Here is an 8,985-nt window from a genome sequence, read left to right as displayed (position 1 = left end):
ACTCTTCTCCAGGCTGAGGGACTGACCACCTCAAATACTTTTTCTCCAAGGTTGTTGGACTGATTATATCACCTCTATTTCAGTACTACACCTGCTACCTCTGTATCTGACTGATGAAGCCTACTGTGTAGGCGACAAGTTTCATCAAAAAAGATACCAAACTGTTGTACAGGTGTTGTGGAAACTTATTTGGTCCCTAAAGTTCCACAGGACAGATCCGGCATGGCCATAATGGAATGGCTGAGCAGGGTGGCCCTTATACCCACCCAAAACAAAGCATTCTCTAGTTGGCATGGATTATTGGTAAGCTTATTTAACATCAAAATGGTATACAATACCGACAGGTTGTTAGGTAAGACACATATGCAACAGTTAGACAACTTTATTCCGAAACGTTTCGCCTACACAGTAGGCTTCTTCAGTCGAATACAGAAAGTAGGCAGGAACAGTAGAGATGTGAAGACGATGTAATCAGTCCATCACCCTTAAAGTCGTAGAATTTGAGGTTGTCAGTCCCTCGGCCTGGAGAAGTTCAGTTCCATAGTTCCTATGGAACTGAACTTCTCCAGGCCGAGGGACTGACAACCTCAAATTCTACGACTTTAAGGGTGATGGACTGATTACATCGTCTTCACATCTCTACTGTTCCTGCCTACTTTCTGTATTCGACTGAAGAAGCCTACTGTGTAGGCGAAACGTTTCGGAATAAAGTTGTCTAACTGTTGCATATGTGTCTTACCTAACAAGCTTATTTAATTTATAGATTTACCCTTCAGGGAAGGAGTAGGTAGTTTTACTGTTAGTATATTAATATTAGGTTTACTAAGGCAACTGTAGATTATAATAATGTAGACCTAAGACCTTAACATAGGTAGTAATAGGCCGATAATGTAGGCAAACACTAGGATAAGTTAGCTAGGGAGAACTGGCAGCCCTAGTTTGAACGAAGAGACGAGGGTCTGGAAGAGAGACCAGCTCGTTCTTCTTAAGACAGACACCAACTGGACAAGACGTGCCATGATCAGCAGACAGCGCCCCCCACGTGTCTTCACATTTGAGACCTAGGGAAATCTGGTAGAGGCACCTCGATGTACCGTAGATGACCTCCGTCAGGCCCATACAGTAAGACAAGACCTCCACTTTATCTCGTAGATTTCTGGCCAGTGTCTGGGGAGAATTGTGAGTGAGTTTGATCTGCGGGCCCGGTGTGCAACAGGCAGTGCATGCCCAGTAAGTACCAGTGTCTCAGGGCAGTCTGGAAGCTAGTGTCCGTGTCTGCATAGTTATACTAGAGGATACATACCCTCTTGGATATAGGAATTTCTTAGGTGCAGGCAGGACACTAATAACGATTGAATATTGCAGGAATTAAGGCTCCCGGTTGCATGTGGTTTCTGAGGGGAAGTCCAAAGGGGCTAAGGCTAAGCTTAGGGAAGTTGAAGATCAGGATATATGCTGCAACACCAAGTAAGTTAGTCCTTTATACGTGCATGCAGGCGAGTTTTCTTGCAACATCAATCATTTGTGAAAATCTGTCCTATAAGCCACTTGTGAGGCTGAGGTACCCACCTCAGAGCTCGGTGTCAACAGAGTTTGCCAAGGTAGGCGACTCACTTGGAGGCAGTCCACACAAATTTTCACAAAAAGTGGTCCTTCGAAAACATTGATGTGGAATAGCTAGGTTAAGCTATCATAGCTAGGCCACAGTTAGGAACCAGTTTAACAGAGTTAGGTTAAGTTAGCACTCCTAGGCCCAGAGTTACACAGAGGCTAGGCCAAGCTGACTATACACAGAAGTTGTTATTTGCAGTAATTTACAGGCAGGCCAGGTAGGCTAGAGAAGCTTGTGAATTTAATTATTCACAGTGATTACAAGTAATCCAGAGTAGGAGACTTGTGTTGATTACTTACAGTGGATTTGCAAGGTAGCCATAGTTAGGCTAGGCTTGTGCAATATTTACAACAGTTATAGTAGCTAGGACAGATTTAACCTAGTTATTATTTACAGGGAGTTATAAAGCCAGGTTTAAGCTATAGCACACTAGCTAGGTTAGGATTTACCTTATCCAACCATCCACGCTAGACAGAGTAAACTGGGCAGTTAGGCCAAGCTGTTTACATACATTATTCATTTACTGTTTCACAAGTTGATTTGTTGAATTTATTTGTGTTGACCAAGTGATTTTAATTTGTATACTGCACTTTTTATTGTGTGATTTTCATTGTCTTTGATTCATTTTAATGTGGGATTTGTGAATTGTACCTGAGACTAGGTTAAGTCCTGTAATTATTTGCTGGCATTGTACAGGAAAGTGCTAGGTTAAGCTTTCACATCGATACACATTTTGATTGGGATTTGAGAGCTAACAGTGTACATTTTTTATTCAGAGTAGAGTCAATATAATAAAGGGAGTTGTTAAGCTTGTTGAGAAGCCTTGAGACTCGTTCATTCTCACCTAATATCGTTTGTGCTGTGGGGTGGGCTAATTGAAGTACAAATTAGTACCGTGATCTTAACTAAACCGCAACTATGGTAGGTAAAGATGTAGTACCAGCTGTCCCAGCTCTAAGTCAATTAAAGCGGTCTATGGGAGCCTGTAAGGGGCGACTGAGCAAAGCATGTGAGGAGTGTCGTACGGTCAGGCAAGACCAGGACGTAGACTGAGAGGAACTAGAGAGTTGCCTGAAACCTTTGGAGCAAAGACTGGAGGCCTTTGAGAGATCATTTATCCTTTATGAGACAGAGGCCTATACTACAGGTGAGTCTGAATATACAGTCGAAGTAGCACGGACGGACTATGACGAACGAAGGGCAGAGTGTAAAGCAGAGATGAGACTCTGCAGGCAGTTAATAAAGACTTTGAAGGCCGGTACAGCAGGGGGAGCAAATGTTTCAAGGAACACGAACAACAGCACGCCTGTTAATGTGTTGCCCATATTGCCCCAGTTGAATTTACCAACGTTCGACGGAACCTTAACAGAGTACATTGCTTTCTGGGATCAGTTTAAAGCCCAGATAGATGACAGAGACGATTTGTCAGATGCCGTCAAATTACAATATTTACGTTCACAGCTCAAGGGTAAAGCCTTGGACTTGGTCCGGCATTACCAAACCACCGACACCAATTACCAACATGCCAAAGACCAATTAGAGGACATGTTTGGCAACACTGAGGAGATAAAGGTAGCTATACTTTATCGGTTGTTGGATCTAGAGGCTTGTCGCCATGACCGTCAGAGCCTAGAGAAGTTCCAAATCGAAGTTATGAGTTTGACGAATAGTCTTAAAGATTTACATGATTGGGGTAAGTCGGAATGGTTCATCAGTCAGGTGATTCAGAGGAAACTGGCTGACACTACAGTGCATGAGTTGCACTTAAAATATCAGACGAACCGGTTCACAATACAACAGATCGTTGAGGGGTTGGGAGATCTCGTGTCTCACCTGAGCATAGGTCCGGGGGAGAAATTGCCGACCAAGGTGGAATCGATCAACCCCTCCAGATACTCGAGAGATAAAGCTAAACCACCTCCTACTAGGGTTGGCTCATATGCCCAGGACAAGTCCTCCACCCCCAGAGCCAAGGAAAAAGTCACTCAAGCGGCCAGTATGAAACGGTGCATGTTTTGTGAAGAAGAACATGCTAGTTCAGGGTGTTCAAGCTTCACCACCTATAACCAAAGGGTTCAACGACTAAAGGAGTTGAAACTTTGTTTCAAGTGTTGTGGAGAACATTTTGCCAGGGACTGTAATGCCCAACTCAGGGAGTGTCGGGGCTGCTGGAAGGGTAAGCACCACAGTGCACTGTGTCGTAATGACGCCAGATTAGCACAAGTTAAGGAGAGCAAACCACGAGAAAGGGCAGAGAGCAAGAACAAGTCTGAAGTAGTGATGAGTGTGGCGAGTACGGCACCGAGAATTTGTTCTGGTGAGCAGTTTCAAGGTTCGGTGGCCTTGCCCACCATAATGGCGGTGGTTGCGAATGGGAAGAAGTCTGAAACGACCCATTTGTTCTTCGACAGTGGGGCACAGAGATCCTTCATAGCGGAGAGTCTAGCAACTAGGTTGAAGCTGGAGACAGTTGGTAAAGTTGACATGAAGGTGGAAGGGTTTGGTGGGGAAGTCCCACGCAGGTCTTATCCAGTAGTCAATGTGACGGTCAGGTTAGCCGGGCATCGACGGTAGGAGGGGATTACATAGACGAGTTCGTGTCTACGAGAAGGGTTATCAAGGAGGGTGTTGGCCTGTACAGGACTCCAGCGGGGTACATCGTAGGAGGCAGAGTACCAGCTCACTTCCCTGCGACCCCGGGAAAGGAGGGCTCTGGTATTACAGCGACTGAGGCTGTACTGGTGATGCGGATTGGTGTGCATGAAGGTCTGTCAGAGACGCAAGTTGGCATATCCGACAGTGAGCCGGTCCATAAACTATGGGACCTGGATGTAGTAGGGATTAAAGGTGACCAGCCGCCCCCTGAACACGAAGAGACATATCGAGATTACTTGAACCATGTGCAGTTCAGGGACGGACAGTACTGGGTGCGACTTCCATGGAAACCGGGACACCCAATGCTGCCCACTAATTTCAAGAAGGCACGGGGTCAGTTGAATTCATTGGTGAACAGCCTGACCAAGAAGGGTCTGGTGGGGAAATATGATGATATTATTAAGGAACAGCTGGCCCTTGGGTTCATTGAGAAAGTGCCCAATGCCAGCCCTGGGGAAAACACCCATTATCTTCTACACATGGCAGTCACCAAGGAGTCAGTAACCACTCCCATCAGAGTAGTCTTCAACTGCAGCTCACAGGCGAGTCCCCGAGAGCCATCGTTGAACGACTGTCTGCTCACAGGGTCCTCCCTGATGCAGAAATTAGCAGATGTATTGTTGAGATTCAGGACAGAACAGTACGCCTATGCAGCAGACATTAGCAAAGCCTTCCTATGTATTGGGTTGCAGCCACAAGACAGGGACTACACAAGGTTCTTGTGGTTGGCTAACAGGGAGGTGCCCAAGCAAGGGTATGATACCTACAGATTCAGGGCAGTGTTGTTTGGTGCCACTAGTTCACCATTCTTATTACAGGCTACCATAGACTACCACCTTGTGAACTGTAACAGCCCGCTTAAAGAATTGCTGAAGACCCTATTTTATGTAGACAACATGCAAGGTACCACCTCAGATGAAAGGCTGTTGATGGACATTTACCGAGAGTCTAATCAGGAGATGCTCTCGACTAACATGCCACTAAGAGAATGGGTGACAAACAATCCAACGTTGCGGGGCACGGTGCAACGTGACTATGCTGGCTACTCAGTACCTGAGGTAACATCGGTGTTGGGATTGGAGTGGGAAATCAAGGAAGACAGACTTAGGCTAAAGAGGAAACCTGATGGGGAAGGGAAGCTGACCAGGAGGTCTTTGCTGAGCAAAGTGCAGACTGCCTTCGATCCTTTGGGTTTGTTGACACCCATCACCATTCGAGGGAGGATGCTAGTGCAACAGACCTGGGAGCTGAACCTAGGTTGGGACGACCCACTGCCAGAAACAGTCTGCCAGGAGGGGAATCTGGTTAGCAAAGATCTAGCAGAATTGCATGAGTTCACATTCCCCAGGTCCATCGGGTGCACCGGGCGGGACTATGACTTGCATGTCTTCTGTGATGCCTCCTCCAGGGCCTATGGGGCAGTAGCGTATTTGGTGGCCGGGGACCAGGTCAGTCTGGCCACCAGTCGTGCACGGGTGACATCCCTGAAGGATTGCTCGATCCCAAAGCTAGAGCTCACGGCGATGTTGCTGGGAGCAAGACTGGGTAAGTACGTAGAGGAGGTGTTGAGTAATCTCAGGGTGACACACACCTATGTATGGACAGACTCGGAGGTGGCCTTTCAGTGGGTCCAGAACGACAGGTCTAAGCTCCCCTATGTCAGGAATCGGGTAAAGGAGATACGGGAACTACAGTCAACATCAACAATTCTGTATGTGCCTACAGATCAAAACCCAGCCGACCTGATAAGCCGAGGGGTGACACACAAAAAGCTGAGTAAAAGCGAGATTTGGTTCAAAGGCCCAGACTGGTTACTGGCAAGGGATTGCTGGCCGGAGCAGAAATTCGGGGAGACAACCAGCAGCATAGTACACTTTGCGGGGGAACCCGACACTGAACTATTTGACCCCAGGCACTACTCCTCTTGGAGGAAACTTATAGGAGTCACGGAAATGGTATTTCGATTTGTGAGGAAGCTGCATGACAAGGTAAGCCAAGGTCGACAGTTATCTCTCGTGGGTCCCAGAGAATATTGGATAAGGCAGTACCAAAGGGAGAGGTTTCCAGGAGTGCTGGAAGTACTGGCGACCAGGCAGCAGGTTATGGCGTCGGGACGTGTGTCCAACGACGACTCAGGGAACAGTAAATTGGTTCACTCTTTGGGATTGTTCCTAGATCATGCGGGGCTAATAAGATGCAGGGGACGAATACAAAACTCTGAGCTCAGCTATGGGGCCAAACATCCCATGCTGCTGGGAAAGGAGGGATGGGTGTCAGAGCTATTGATACAAGATGCCCATCAGAGGACCTTACATGGGGGGTTTGGAGATACCCTCACCTGCCTACATCAGAATTACTGGGTACTGAAGGGTTGAGCTGCTGTCAAAAGGGTGCTAAAGAGTTGCACGGTCTGCCGGCGGTACGATGGGAGGACCCTACCATACCCAGGTCCACCACTGCTGCCTCAGGAGCGGGTACATAGTGACAGGCCCTTTGAGACTGTGGGAATAGACTATACTGGGGCTATCACATTGAAGAACCCAGGAGACGATAGGGTGGGCCCTCAGAAAGTATATGTCTGCCTGTTTACTTGTGCCACTACTCGAGCTGTGCATTTGGAGTTGGCAGAAGATATGTCAACAGAGACTTTCGTGAAGTTGTTCAGGAGGTTTACAGCCAGATTCTCGTGCCCGCGATTGATTATCTCAGACAATGGCACAAGCTTTAGGGCGGCCGATAAAGTTTTCAGGAATCTTAGGGACAACGGAGAAGTACAGAACACCTGAAGAGAATAGAGTGCGAGTGGAGGTTCATAGCTCCCAGGGCGCCTTGGCAAGGGGGATTCTATGAACGCATGGTGGGCACAGTCAAAAGGTGCATTCGGAAGGTCTTGCATGGCAGGAGAGTGAGCTTTGATGAACTGAGGACAGTGTTAGTTGAGATAGAGGCAAGAGTCAATAACAGGCCTCTGACCTAAGTACAAAATGGGATTGACGAGCAGGAAGCTCTCACCCCCAATCACATGCTGTTTGGAAGGAGGATTGAGCCCTTCCCCGCAATTTTGAGTCAGTCTTCCAAGGAACTGGATTATTATGGGCCAGATGGTCCCCCCATCAATGAAGAACTGCACAGGAGTCACAACAGACTGGTGAACATCCTGGACAAATGGAACCAGGTGTGGCGCAGGGATTACTTGACAACCTTGCGGGAACAATTCTATGGTGCCGACCCCGAGGCAAATAAGATGATGCTAAGTGAAGGGGACCTGGTGCTAGTAGAATCGGAGGCACCCAGGGCATACTGGCCTCTTGGCCTGGTAGTGTCGACCCACCCAGACAAGGCTGGGTGGTTGAGAATGGTGAAGGTGAGAATGAATGGTGTCGAGATTATAAGACCCATCAACAGGCTTTTACCTCTTGAGGTCCACACGGTGGGACTGGGACATGAGAAATTAGACCAGAGGCTGACCGAGCTGAGCGGCCGGATGACCCGTCGAACGGCGTTCAAGTCCAGGGCCCACTGGGAGGGCCTGCGGGAGGCAGACTTGATCTAGACTTAGCGCCTACCTTCGCCGGCGGGAGGATGTGGAAACTTATTTGGTCCCTAAAGTTCCACAGGACAGATCCGGCATGGCCGTAATGGAATGGCTGAGCTGGGTGGCCCTTATACCCCACCCAAAAAAAAGCATTCTCTAGTTGGTGTGGATTGTGGTAAGCTTATTTAATTTATAGATTTACCCTTCAGGGAAGGAGTAGGTAGTTTTACTGTTAGTATATTAATATTAGGTTTACTAAGGCAACTGTAGATAATAATAATGTAGACCTAAGACCTTAACATAGGTAGTAATAGGCCGATAATATAGACAAACACTAGGATAAGTTAGCTAGGGAGAACTGGCAGCCCTAGTTTGAACGAAGAGACGAGGGTCTGGAAGAGAGACCAGCTCGTTCTCCTTAAGACAGACACCAACTGGACAAGATGTGCCGTGATCAGCAGACGGCGCCCCCCACGTGTCTTCACATTTGAGACCTAGGGAAATCTGGTAGAGGCACCTCGATGTACCGTAGATGACCTCCGTCAGGCCCATACAGTAAGACAAGACCTCCACTTTATCTCGTAGATTTCTGGCCAGTGTCTGGGGAGAATTGTGAGTGAGTTTGATCTGCGGGCCCGGTGTGCAACAGGCAGTGCATGCCCAGTAAGTACCAGTGTCTCAGGGCAGTCTGGAAGCTAGTGTCCGTGTCTGCATAGTTATACTAGAGGATACATACCCTCTTGGATATAGGAATTTCTTAGGTGCAGGCAGGACACTAATAACGATTGAATATTGCAGGAATTAAGGCTCCTGGTTGCACATGGTTTCTGAGGGGAAGTCCAAAGGGGCTAAGGCTAAGCTTAGGGAAGTTGAAGATCAGGATATATGCTGCAACACCAAGTAAGTTAGTCCTTTATACGTGCATGCAGGCGAGTTTTCTTGCAACATCAATCATTTGTGAAAATCTGTCCTATAAGCCACTTGTGAGGCTGAGGTACCCACCTCAGAGCTCGGTGTCAACAGAGTTTGCCAAGGTAGGCGACTCACTTGGAGGCAGTCCACACAAATTTTCACAGGTGTCTTAATCATCAACTTCTCGGTATTTTATACCATTATCAACATAACCTTCACTTATATTGACTCTTTATCTTTATAATAAGTTTTGTTACGAACTAAAAGTGCA

The sequence above is a fragment of the Cherax quadricarinatus genome, chromosome 53 (assembly GCF_038502225.1).
Source record: "Cherax quadricarinatus isolate ZL_2023a chromosome 53, ASM3850222v1, whole genome shotgun sequence".
In the NCBI taxonomy this organism is placed as follows: Eukaryota; Metazoa; Arthropoda; class Malacostraca; order Decapoda; family Parastacidae; genus Cherax; species Cherax quadricarinatus.
Note: the sequence above shows the minus strand (reverse complement) of the source record.